Raw genomic sequence first — 14,349 nt, 5'->3', positions numbered from 1 at the left:
GTAATGAAAATAAACAAGAAATAAAAATATTAAAAAATTAACAAATGTTTACAAACAATTTGAGAGACTATTAAAAGAAATCGCACAAAAGAAAACAAATGTATAATTAAGAGTATGATAAGTTGAAAAATATCTTAGAGATCTAAGAAAACTTTTCAAATATCAACATATATATTCAGTAGTTGAGAAATAATAAAAAATGTTTTAGTGAAATAAAAAAGTTATTGAAATGAATCAAAAACTAATAATAAGAATAATAAGTAAATGATTTTTTTTATATTACCTAGTAAACGAAATGTTTGTGCTATTAAATACTTAAATTGAGAGTATTAAACATTTTCATGTGAAAGAAAAATATACATTAAATAAAAATATTAAAAAATAATAGAAATATTCAAATGTGAGACATAAATTTTGTTAAATAACATACATATTTTGAACATAATTACATAAAGATTATGATAAGATGAAAAATATAATTGAAATGCAAATGAGTTTCATGACAAACCAAATAATTAGAATAAATAAAAATAATATATATATATATATATATATATATATATATATATATATGTGGTTATTTAATTAATTAGGAATATTCTAATAATTTAAACGGGGACGGGTAATATGGCGGGGATATGTACATCCCCATACCCAATTGAAAAAGTCGGGGATTTTCCATACCCATACCCATACCCATACCCATACCCAGTCAATGCGGGGATTCCCCGTCAAAACGGAAACGGATTCGAGCAATACCCACGTGGACAGATTTATTTACCATCTCTACCTGTTAACATTCCTATTCAAAATAGACATTTATTAAGAAAAACTTTATTTGGTATCTTATTCTACCTAAAAATGTGTACGATAAATACTGATATCATAATAGGAGAAACACATGACTTATGTATAAGGATGTGTATCAATTTTTTTCCATGATAAAAAGCAGAAACATTATTACAGAAATTAATTATTACGAGTTATTAAAATGAAAAACATCGCTAACACTTATTATGATTAAAAAAATTATTCATATTTAAAATAGCGTTTATTATAAATAAAAAGTTATTATTAATTTATGAAGTAAACATTAATTAGAGCTATTCAAAATTTAATATCTAAATTAATCTCTAATAAATATTTTTAATTATTAATGAAATGTGTTATGTGTATGTGAGTTAACTTTTTTGTAATAATTAACAATAATAAAATTATTATCGTAGTTGTTATTATTATAATTATGAGATTAAATATAAATAAATTATATATTTTTATTGCAAATAAATAGCTTTTATTTATTTTATAGGTAATTTTATGATTAAAAAATGGTTAAGTTTAAAAAAACAGTCTAAATGAAAAATAAATTTTAAAAATAGAAAAGTTAAGAAAAGAATTATTTTAATTTAAAAATTATTTAAAAGATAAATTTAGAAAACAAGTGTGAATACAAAAGAAATAATTCCTTTGTATATAAGTATAAATAATATAAATTATTTTAAATATCAAAAAATTTTAATTTATAAAATAATATCTAAATTAATCAATATAATAATTAAGGACTCTCAAATATAAGGTTTATGGAGTGATCTTAACATAGTAACTTATTATTTATTCAAGTACAAAGGGACAAAGTGTCTCATTTATACTAGAGAGCAACTCCTACAATGAAAACCAAGTCCAAGACTAAATGAAATGCAAATGCAAAGTGGTTATGTGAAACACATGTGTCTAGATCTAGATTTAGATCTAAGATCCATACAAAGTAGATCACATGTCATGTGACATGTCACACTTTCCTTATTTAACACCTGTGCTAAATGTGGAACTCATGGCTAAGGTTAGATGCAAACTTAGTCAAGACTTTTGTAATTGGGCTTGAATGGACCCAATTGCAAAAGTTAGATGAATTATGACCCAAAACAACTTCTAGTAATTTTAGAATTTATTTTCAAAGCATGGCCTAAACAATTGACTCAAAAAAAAAAAATTCTATCAATGGACTTTTAGGAAGCTTGATGTCTTCCTTGGCCCATAGGAGACACATTTGGAGTCCTTTAGGCCTATTGTGGTCTTGAAGCTATTAGACCCATGAGAGAAACATATTGATTGGCCTTTGATTGGGCCCAGGGCTAGGCCCAAGTCATCACTAAGCATGTGGAGTTGATTCTGTTGTAATTTTCTTAATTGGATTATGAGGTTAGATGAAATAAATTTGTTTGTTCGTTTTAATTTTTGTTGTGATTTATTTGTATCTGTCTTTTGTCTCTTAATAAGTAAAAGTGATGATTTTTATATTGTAGAAAGTTAGCACAATATTAAATCTACATATGATAACAATCATATGAGTCAAAGGATTTTTAATTTTCGTTGAGAAGTTACTTTGATTAAAGTTAAAAACTTTCATATGATTGAATGAATGTTTGACAATAATTAAGAATTTACTTTGACTAAAGGGGAAAACTTTAATTATAATTAATCAAGAAGATACTTTAGTTAATTAACTTTTTCTATATATAAGAGGTAAAAAGAATAGACAAGGTTAAACGTAGTAATATTTAATTGAGAAGTTATTTTTGTTAAAATTGTTATGATTAATCTAAAAATGTATTGTTTTTTATTGAGAAGACACTTTGGTTAAAAATGGGGACACCAAAGAATTAATTGAGAAGTTATATTGATTAATTTGAAATCTTAAACAAGAAATCAATAACAATTATACTTAGAAAACTAGTGAAGAATTATTTTTTGAAAAAAAGGAGTGGAGTCAACCTATTTTCTTTATTATTGTTTTAATCCCTTTTTATCTTTTTCAAATTTTATTTCTTTCTTTCATTTAAATTTTGTTATTTAATCATTTCTTTATTTTATTTATCTTTATCTTGTTTTATTATTTTGTTTTATTTGACTAACTCTTTCGTATATATTCTATAAGAACTAATTTGTTAGAAATCAATTATGTGTTTGTTGGGGGATGACTTTGGGTTACTTACCTATAATAATCTCTTTGACTATTTCTTAACAACATTGAAGTTGTTATAAGTAATATTAATTTGAACGCTTTCAACGACACTTATCAAATTTAGCATCGTTGCCGGGGAATACAATTAATATTTTTTATATTTTGATTCTTATTTAAATTTATTTCAGTTAGAAAATTATTTTTTGTTATTTCATTTTATTTGTTTAATGGATATACATTTAATTTAGTTTGTGTTTTTGTAGTTTATAGTTATTTTAAATTTGCAATTGTTAGAAAAAATTTTGTTTTGGTTTTTATCAAGGACTTCTTAAGAAATTTTTTAGACTAGTTAAGGAATACTCTGGATAGGAAAGACTTGGTATTTAAGTTGTCCGTTGTGATGCACATCTCTTTCCTAGGAATGAACCTAACAACCTCTAAACTTATTTCTTTCTCGAAATCGTTTTCCAAAACAAGAACAAACAGAAAATAGAGAGATAATATTTAGTGAACTACATAATGCATGACTCGAGCCAACCTAGGTGAATTTTATCAAATTGACTCAAAAATAAAACAAAACTTGCACAAAATGTACAAATGATTGCAATTTGGGTATTCTACTAAGGGAGCATCTTCATTAGCTGAAACCACCAATGAACCATACTACCTTCATCACCCTTATTCATAAACTTGTCTTTCGATCCTTCCCCTTCTTTTGACCTAGACCCAAACAACATGCATCAAAGAACCACCAGATACTTAGCCACCTCCAGTAATACCACCATAAACCCAAACAACATACAATACCCAAATAAAGAGTGTGAGCTAAAATCTAACCTACTCAATTCCTTACCAAAATTCCATGGGCTAGAAGGTGGAAACCCACAGAAGCACTTAGAATTCCATATGTTGTGTGAAACATTAGATGTCCTAGGACCCCATTATAAAACCTAAAAATGATAGGTTTCCCTTTTATCCTGCATGATGCAGCTAAAGATTTGTGGTACTACCTCTCAACAAGAATCACCAACTAGGAAACTATGGAAAGATTTTTCCTTGAGAAATATTTCCCTACATCCTGAGTGGGTACTATTCGTAAGGAGCTCATTAAAATAAGCAATAAGATAGAGAAACCATTAGCGAGTATTGAAAGAGATTCAATAAACTCTTAGCATCTCTTCCTCAAAATCAAATACCAGAATATCTCCTCATTTAATACTTTTTTTAGGGGTTGAATTCGTCAGACAAAGAATGGGCAGATACTGCAAGTGGAGGGTTTTTCTTGGTTAAATTGCCACAAGATGCTAAAGAACCAATAGAACACAAGGCATCAAAAGTCATCAATTTGATACAAGAGGGAATTCAACGACCTATTTGAGGGGAGTCCATGAAATGGAGACTTGTGTAGCCAATCGCAATAGGATAGATGGAAGAATAGATGGGTTGGAGAGAAAGATAGATGAACTTGTAAACTTGTTCAAGACTTCGACTCTACATGTTACAAGGGTGTGTGGAACTTGTGCTTCAACAAACCATTCTATTGATGGATGCCCAGCTTTGATAGAAACCATTATGGAGAAGCCATCTGAAGCTTTTGTTGCCAAAATGTTTGAAGGTAATAGGCCATATCAGAATAACTAGAATCTTTCATCCAATATGTATGATCCGAGTTTGAGAAATCATCTAAATTTGAGGTGTGGAAATCAGTAGTCATATCAACAAAATCAGCAACACCAACAATCCTATGTCCCACCTCAACAGAGGCAACAACCTCAATCAATTGTAGTATCTAATGACCTAATTATGGAAATAATGATGAAAATGATGGTTGGGATGATGAAAACAAATTTGGAAAAATCAGCAACAGATAGAAGTCGAGATAGTTGATGGAATCCACTAATTCTACAAATCAAAATACATATAATCAAATTGGGAATTTGGCTTACGATTTTAATCATTTTTAGGCCAATGGATCAAGCTAGTTTCCTGCACAAATTACAATCAACTTGCGCAATGTAAATGTTATTACTTTGAGATTGGAAAATCAAGTGCATGGTCCTAAGAAGACCTACAAGCATGAAAAAGGAAGAAGAGGTAATTGCACTTGTTGGAAGTGGATGATTAGGTGAAGCAACACAAGTAACATCTGAGATGCCTAAACCCAATGATGACTCCAGGTTAGTATCCTCTAACTTTCTTCTTCTAAAAATTCTTCTTCTTATTCTCCTCCTTGTCCCTATCTAAATCGATTGAGACCTACAAATAAGAAAATGGAGGAGTTGGACAACAAAATTTTGGACACTTTCGAAAGGTGGAGATAAACATTACTTTATTGAATGTTGTGATAAAATTCTCAAATATGCCAAGTTTTTGAATGAAATTTGCTCACATAAAAGGAAATATTAATAATAATGAGTTTATGAACTTGAGGAGAAATGTGTCCAGCTTAGTTAAGAAGCTTGTCGCCAACTGCCACAAAAGTGTAAGTTTTCAATTCTCTTTCTCTATGTCGGACTTAGAAGCTTTTATTAATGTAATGCCTTTGTTAGTTTTCACTTCTCTTCCTTTAGTACCTTTTAATACTACTAGTGTGGTCATTCAACTAGCCAACCATAACATAGTTAACCATACATGTGTACTTGAGGATGTGCTTGTATGTGTGGAAAGGATGATTTTTCCTGCAATTTATTACATCATGGACATTAATGATTATGATGGCATGAGTTTGACTATAATTATCTTGGGAAGGCCTTTATGATGACAACACGTACCGAGATAGATGTGCACACATGATCGTTGACCATGGAGATTGGAAATGAAAAGGTGTAGTTTAATGTGTTAGAACCTATGAAACATCCGAGTCAAGACCCTCTTTGTTTTAGAAAAAAAATGTCTAAGAAACAAAAAAAAATTGTTTACTATATCACTCAGTAGACCAATGCAAAACAAAGAGTGGTATTCAATCGGGTGCTTCATAACTTCCAACACATTAAACTGCATCATTTGATCTCCGATCTCCATAGTCAATGATCATGCGTGCACATATATCTTTGTTACATTGTGATCATAAATGATCTTCCCAAGATAATTATAGTCAAACTCATGCCATCATAATCCTTAATGTCCAAGATGTAACCAGTTGTAGGAAAAATCAACTTGTCCACACAAATAAGCAAATCCTCAAGCATGCATGCATGGTTAAATATGCTATGGTTGGCCAGTTGAATGACCACGTCAGTAGTATTAAGAGGTACTAAAGAAAGATAAGACATTACGTTGATAGAACCTCCTAAGTATAACATAGCAATGTCAAACTTAATACTTTCTTTCATATAAGGAACATAAAACATATCTGGATTCTTACACTTTTGTGGCAATTTGACTACAGGCTTCTTTATTAAGTTAGACATGTTTCTCCCCATCTTCACAATCTCATTATTCTTAATATCCCTTTTATGTATGCAAAGTTTTTTAAAAAACTTGGAATATTTGGGAATTTATCTCACAACATCCAATAAAGGAATGTTTATCTCCACCTTTTTAAAAGTGTCTACAATTTTGTTGTCCAACTCTTCCATTTTCTTATTTTAAGGTCTCAATCGATTTGGATAGGGAGAAGGAGATGAATAAGAAGAAGAACTTTTAGAAGAAAAAAGTTAGACGATACTAACATGGAATCATCACTAGATTTAGGCATCTTAGATGTTACTTCTTTTGCTTCACATGATCCTCCACTTCAATGTAGCTGCCTCTTCTTTTTCTTCACCCTTTTAGGTATCCTTAGGGCAATGTATTTGATTTTTCGATCTCAATGTAAGAACGCTTACATTGCAAAGGTTAATCACAAGTTGTGTAGGGAACTGGCTTGATCCTTTGGCTTTAAATTGGTTAAAATCAGAAGCTAATTGCCCAATTTGATTCAGCGTACTTTGATTTATGGCATTAGTGGATTCCATCAATTGTTTCATTTCATTTATCTATTGTTGATTTTTCCTAATTTTCTTTCATCATCCCAACTATCATTTTCATCATTATTTCCATAGTTGGGTTACTAGATCTTGCAACTGGTTGAGGTTATTGTGTTCATTAAGGTGGGACATAGGGTTATTGATGGTACTGATTTTTGTTGTTGCGACTAGTAATTTTCCCACCTTAGATTTGAATGATTTCTTAAACTCGAATAAAACCTATTTGAGTAAAGATGATAGTTATTTTGAGAAGATATATTACCTCCAAACATGTTGGGAGCAAAGCCTTGAGATGGCTCCTCCATAATGGTTTCGATCAAGGTGGAGCGTGCATAAATATAATGGTTTGTTCAAGCAAAAATTCCACACATCCTCGCAACATGTGGAGTCAAAGTCTTGGAACAAGTTTACAAATTCATCTATCTTTATCCCCATCCCATATATTCTTTTGTCTATCCTCTTGCCATTGTCTACTCAAGTCTCCATTTCATGGACTCCCCTTAATGAGGTTACTAAATTCCATCTTGTATCAAATTGGTGACTATTTGATGCCTTGCATTCTATTAGTTCTTTAGCATCTTGTGGCAATTTATCCAAGAAAGATCATCCACTTGAAGCATTCATCCATTGCTTGTTTGACAAATTCAACCCCTCGTAAAAGTATTGAATGAGGAGATATTATAGTATTGATGTTGAGGATAAGATGCACAAAGTTTATGGAATCTCTCACAATACTCACTAAGGGTTTCTCTATCTTGTTGCTTAATTCCAATAAGCTCCTTACGAATAACAACCACTCGAGATGTAAAGAGATATTTCTCTAGGATTTCTATAGTTTCCTAGTTGGTGATTCTTGTTGAGAAGTAGTACCACCAATTTTTAGATTCATCATGGAAGATAAAAGAGGGTCTTGGGACATCTAATGTTTTCACACAACATATGGAATTCTCTCAAGTGTTTATGTGGCTTTTCACCTACTAACCCATGGAATTTTTGTAAGGAGTTAAGTAGGTCAGGTTTTAGCTCACACTTCTCATTTAGGTATTGTATGTTTATGTTTATGATGGTATTATTGGAGGTGGATAACTTTCTGATGGTTCTCTAATCCATGGTATTTGAGTCTAGGTTAGTGGAATGGGAAGGATTGGAAGATATGTTTATGATTGGAGGTGATAAAGGTTGAATGGTTTTAGTGGTGGTCTGACCTAATGAAGATGCTTATTCAATGACACCCAAATTGCAATCTTCAATGCAATTTATGCAAGTTTCGTTCAATCTGGGTCAATTTGATTAAATTCACCCATATTGGCTCGAGTCATGCACTACGTAGTTTAGTGAATACTTTTTCAATTTTTTTTTTCTTCTTCTTATTATTTTGGAAAACGATTTCTAGAAAGAAATAGTTTAAGAGGCTGTTGTGTTAAGTTCCAAGAAAGAGAGGTGCATCACAATAGACAACTTAAGTACCAAGTCTTTCCTTGCCAGAGTATTCCCCAACTAGTCTAAACAATTTCTCAAAGAAGTTCTTGATAAAAACTAAAACAAAAAATTTGCTAGTAATTGCAAATTTAAAATAACTATAGGTTAAAAAAACATAAGGGAATATAATACAAAGAAATTTCATGAAGGAGACAAGAAAAGCATGAAAAAGTGAAGAAGTTGGGCTAAGCAAAAACTGAATTTGGCTAAGGAAGGAAAATGGAACTAACAAAAAAAATTGGACCTTGCGGTTCTCTCTATATTTTTCCATAAAAGGGTTTTGATAATTCAATAATCTTTATGAGAAAAGATAATTTAGACAATTATATCTTTATATATTTATTTTATATTTAAATAATTATCTTATTTAATTATATCAAAAAAATATCAAAATATAGTAAGTACCAAATCTTTCTAAATCTAGGAGGATCTTCTTAAATATTTTTATATCTCCACAACAACCAAATATATCTATAAGATTTTGGATTTATTTAGAAGATAATTGGAAGATATTGTCTTATAAAAAAGAAGATTACAACAACAAAAAAGGCAAAAAAGAAAAAGGCCTAGCCCAATTTCTATATAAAAAGACTTTGGAAAACAAGCAAAGGGAGCCTAGGAACCTTTTAGGGGCCCTAATTTCGACATCTCCATCATATTTCACATCCTTCTCTCTCCTTTCTTCTAATTTTATGTTACTTTTATCATCCATGGAGTGCTAAGTCTCTGGAGTTGATTTTACTATAATTTCTTAACTGGATTACGAGTTTAGATGGAATAAAGTTGTTTGTTCTTTTGGTTCTTGTTGTGATTTATTTTTATCTACTTATTTTATCTCTTAATCAAGTAAAATTAATGATTTTTACATTGTAGCAAGTTAACACTATGTTAAATCTACATAGGATAACAATCATATGAGTCAAATGGTTTTTAATTTAAATTGAGAAGTTACTTTGATTAAAGTTAGAATCTTTCATATGATTGAATGAGTTTTTGATACTAATTGAGAAGTAACTTTGGCTAAAGTTAAAAACTTTAATTAGAATTAATCAAGAACTTACTTTGGTTAATTAACTTTCTACTAGATATATAAGTTAAAAGAATATACTTGATTAAGCATAGTCATATTTAATTGTGAAGTTACTTTGGTTAAATTTGACATAATTAATCTAAAAGGTTGTTGCTTTTGATTGAGAAGTAACACTGGTTAAAAGTGACGTCGCCAACAATTTAATTGAGAATTTACATTGATTAATTTGAAATCTTGGACAAGAAATCAATAATAATAATAATCTTTAGAAAACTAGTGATGAATCTTAAGTTGAAAAAAAATAGTGGAATCAACCTATTTTCCTTATCATTGTTTTAATCCCTTTTATCTTTTTCAAATTTTATCTCTTTCTTTAATTTAATATTGTTTATTTATTTTATTTATCTTTATCTTCTTTTATTATTTTTATTTTATTTAACTATCCCTTTTGTATAGATTCTATAAGAACTAATTTGTTAGAAATCAATTTTTTGTTCGTTGGGAGGCGAATTTGAGTCGAGCATAGTTGTGGTTGAGACCAAAATCTATCGTTGTCATGTGATAGGTGAAAGAACATATGAGTCTAGTCTTTTCATAGGCACCTTCGGAAAGTAGATTCATATGCCATGCATTCTATATTATAACATGTTATCATGTTGCATGAAAAGATTAAGTGTTAAATGGTTATGCATAGCAACATAAATGGTGCTACTAACGAACCTTTTTGTAAGGAATTTTGTACCTAGATTCAAAAGAAATTTGAAATAAACATAATGGAAGAACTTATATTCTTTCTAAGTTTTCAAATGAAATAAGTCAATTGTCTAATATACATACATCAAACAAAGTATGTTAAAGAGCTTCTATAGAAGTTCAAGGTAGACGACGCGAAATGATGAACACTCATGTTCATCCACAACATCTCTAGGTCTTGAGAAGGAATCAAACCTCGTAAACAACATCTATATTCAGATGATTGATTCATTATTATATCTAACAACGTCTAGACTAGGTACCATGTTCAACATCTTCCTTTGTGCTCTTTTTCAATCAAATCCAAAGGAAGTACACCTTACTGAAATCAAGCATAAAGTTTATTACTTAAAATGTACTACTAATCTTGGTATATACTTTGAGTGATGAGATAATTTTAAATTGCAAGGATGGTATGATGTTTTTTATGCTAGATACAAAATTGAAAGAGAGAAGAATAACATATGATGCCACTTTATGGGAGAAAATCTATTACTTTTGATGAGTGAGAAGTAAAGAATCATAATACTTTCTACAATTGAGGTAATATATATATATATATATATATATATATATATATATATATATATATTAAATGCTAGTTATTGCTCACAATTGCAATAATAAAGGACCAATTAGAGGAATATTACAATATCTATGAAAGTAACTTTTTTTATCTTTTGTGACAATAGTGTAGCCACTAGTATGTATAAGAATAATATTGTATTATAAGCCTTATGACATTGAAATTAAACATCACTTCATTAAGGATCATGTTCACAAAGGGATTGTGGATTTATAGTTTGTATTCATAGGCAATCAACTAAATGATACATTTATAAAATCCTTTATTGAAGTAATGTTAAATCATTTACGAACCACATTGGACATGGCATTTATTGAAGAGTGATTAATCAAAGTGTGCTAAGCATTAAATGCATGCATATTCTATCACATGTGTTAATATTGGACATGACATTTATTGAAGAGTGATTAACCAAAGTGTGCTAAGCATTAAGTGCATGCATTAGATAGTCAAGTAATGTAATTTTAATTTTGATTTCGATTTCAGTTTCAATTCCAAGTAGGGATGGCTACGGGGCGGGGCGGGGACGGGTTTCGCTATCCCATACCCATCCCCGTAAAAAAAAAATTCATCCTCATTCCCATACCCAAATCCAACGGGTATCAAACTTTTTCCCATCCCCATCCCCACCGGGTAACGAGTATAATCTCGTACCCATACCCGTACTCCCGTTTTCTTACTACTTTAATATTAATTTAATTAATTTTTATAAAATAATAAAAAATTATGGTAAAGAAAACATAATATTATCAAATATTCAATATTAGGAGGATAATTGTTTCTTCGATATCAAATACTTTGAAATAAATTATAATTGTTTACATTTTAGATTAGAATACCAAATAAAATTTCATGAGAACCAAAACATTTATTAAATTTGCAAACATTAATGAAACCTAGTTGATAAAATTTAAAAATATTTAAAAAAAAATATAAAAGGAAAAAAAATTCAAATTAAAATATATTTTAAATGTTTGTTTACTTCAATTTTTTAAATTATAATGAATCTCTTTTTTATTCACTAATAAAAGTTATAATACATCACTTGATCAAAATAACGCAAAGAACAAATAATAAAATTTTAACATAGATCTTTTATCTTTTAAACTCCAATATATGTTAGATGGTGATAAAAAATTATTCATAGCAATTACATTAAATTTGTATATTGTAGTAAATAAAAATTATAGTGAAAAAAAATTAAAGTATGATTGTAATGAGTTAGAAAATAAAAAATAATTACATAAAATATATCGAAATAGTATTCTACATGATGAAAATAAACAAAAAATAAAAATATTAAAAATTAACAAATGCGTGTCTTATAAACAATTTGGAGACTATTAAAAAGAATCACACAAAGAAAAATAAATGTATAATTAAGAGTATGATATGATGAAAAATATCTTAGAGATCTAAGAAAAATTTTCAAATATCAACATATATACTCAATGGTTGAGAAATAACAAAAATTATTTTAGCAAAACAAAAATGTTCTTCGAATGGAACAAAAATTAATAATAATAAGTAATTTTTTTTTATATTACCTAGTAAATGAAAGATTTATGCTATTAAACACTTAAATTGAGAGTATTAAACATTCTCATGTGAAAGAAAAATATACATAAATAAAATATTAAAAAATAATAGAAATATTCAAATGTTAGAAATACAATTTTTTTAATTGACATACATCATTTTAACATAATTACATAAAGGTTATGATAAGATAAAAAATATATTGGAGATGCAAATGAGTTTTATAACAAACCAAATAATTAAAAAAAATAAAAAATAGAAAGTATATATATATATATAATAATTTAAACGAGGATAAAGATATGACGGGAACATGTATTATGGTGGGGATATGTACATTCCCATACCCAATTGAAAAAATTGGGGATTCCCCATATCCATACCCATACCTAGTCAATGCGGGAATTCTCCATCAAAACGGGGACGAGTTCGGGCAATACCTACGGGACGAGTTTATTTGTCATCTCTAATTCCAAGGGATTGATGAAAGGCTTGATTGGAATGAATTCAAACAAAGAAAAAAAAATGCAACACTGACCATCTAACAAAATACTTATATAATTTATAGTTGCAAGAGAAGTACACAAGAGCTATACAAATTTCTAGTATTCATAAGTTGTTAAGTGTTTTAAGTGGGAGAGTTATAATCCTTTGTATTTTCCATATCGCGAAGTAAGTTTGTGAGCTTAAATTGGTGTCTCTTTGAGTGTTATTTTTCCACTTGTTAGGAGATCTTTGTTGAAAAGGGGATCTTATCACCCTACTCATGTGTTATGATGCCCAATTCAAGAGTAATGTGTCTTAGTTTTGCCACTAGTAGTTGTTTAGAATCATTGTAAACCAAGCTTAAAACTCTTTAAATAAACCAATCTAACTATTTTAAGCATTAACGTAATTGATTAGGACAAGTCTAAAGTAAGAAAAGCTTTTCTATAACTTAATAATTTATTAGCTTACTTATCTAATTGATTTAGCTGTTCATTGGAGTCACTCGACTCAAAATTTGATTCTCGATAATCAATTAGATTACTTTTCTAATAAATTAATCTTAGCAGCAATGTTGCCTTTTAAACCAACCTTAATTCACAATTTCAAACACGATTATTTTTTAAGTTTGAGGCAATTGAGATATTGAAAAAGAAGAATTCTTGAATTCTTGGATATCACACTACTGAGTTTTCAAACGTTCTTCAAGAAGTCTCTAAGATGGATGTGATTTTGAGAGTTTTGGCTTGGCACTAGGAGTGAGTATTGAAATGGGTAATATGCCAAGAAGGGGGGGTTGAATTGGCTAATTAAAAACTTTGATTAATTTTGAAAGCTTAAAACACCTTTGACTTGAATCAAATAAACCACGAAATGAGGATGCAATAACTACTGGACTGAACACTTTTAATCGATCAAAAATAGGGAAATTGGCTAATTTGATTAAACAATTAACAGTACAGTGCAAATCAACAGACCAAAAGATTAAATCAGTCGACTAAAATACTAGGAATTTTGCAGAAATTCGAATTTGCAGTTTAAACCAAAAACAACATAAAAGAGTTATCAAGATTTATTCAAATGATTAATACAAATATGAGGAAAGCCTCAGAACACACAAGAACAGTTAAAAAATGGTTCAATTCAAATTTCTTGAAACTTTAAAGCACAAATCAAAAGAGAACAGTTAGAGACAAGCACAAGAACACAAGGTTTTTATACTAGTTCAATCAAATCTGAGCTACATCCAGTTTGTTAAGAAAATCCAAACCTAACTTACACTATTTTAAAAGATTTAAATAATCCACAAGATTAGACTTTCAAAATATGCAAAAATACAACCCAAGATTCTTGAATCGCATAAGAATTTATACAAGCACAACAAGACCACCCTTGCAAAATACAACCCAAGATTCTTGATTTTTCATTCAATTTTTTTATTTCACTTAACTTAAGTGAAATCAGTCGATTAAAAAATAAATCAACTGATTAAATAAGTAACAAATAAAATTACTACAACAAACCATTTAACCTGTTAAAAACCAAT

The sequence above is a fragment of the Vigna unguiculata genome, chromosome 7 (genome assembly GCF_037176805.1).
Source record: "Vigna unguiculata cultivar grain cowpea cultivar isolate G323 ecotype 2 chromosome 7, ASM3717680v1, whole genome shotgun sequence".
In the NCBI taxonomy this organism is placed as follows: domain Eukaryota; kingdom Viridiplantae; phylum Streptophyta; class Magnoliopsida; order Fabales; family Fabaceae; genus Vigna; species Vigna unguiculata.
This window is presented reverse-complemented; position numbering follows the sequence as displayed.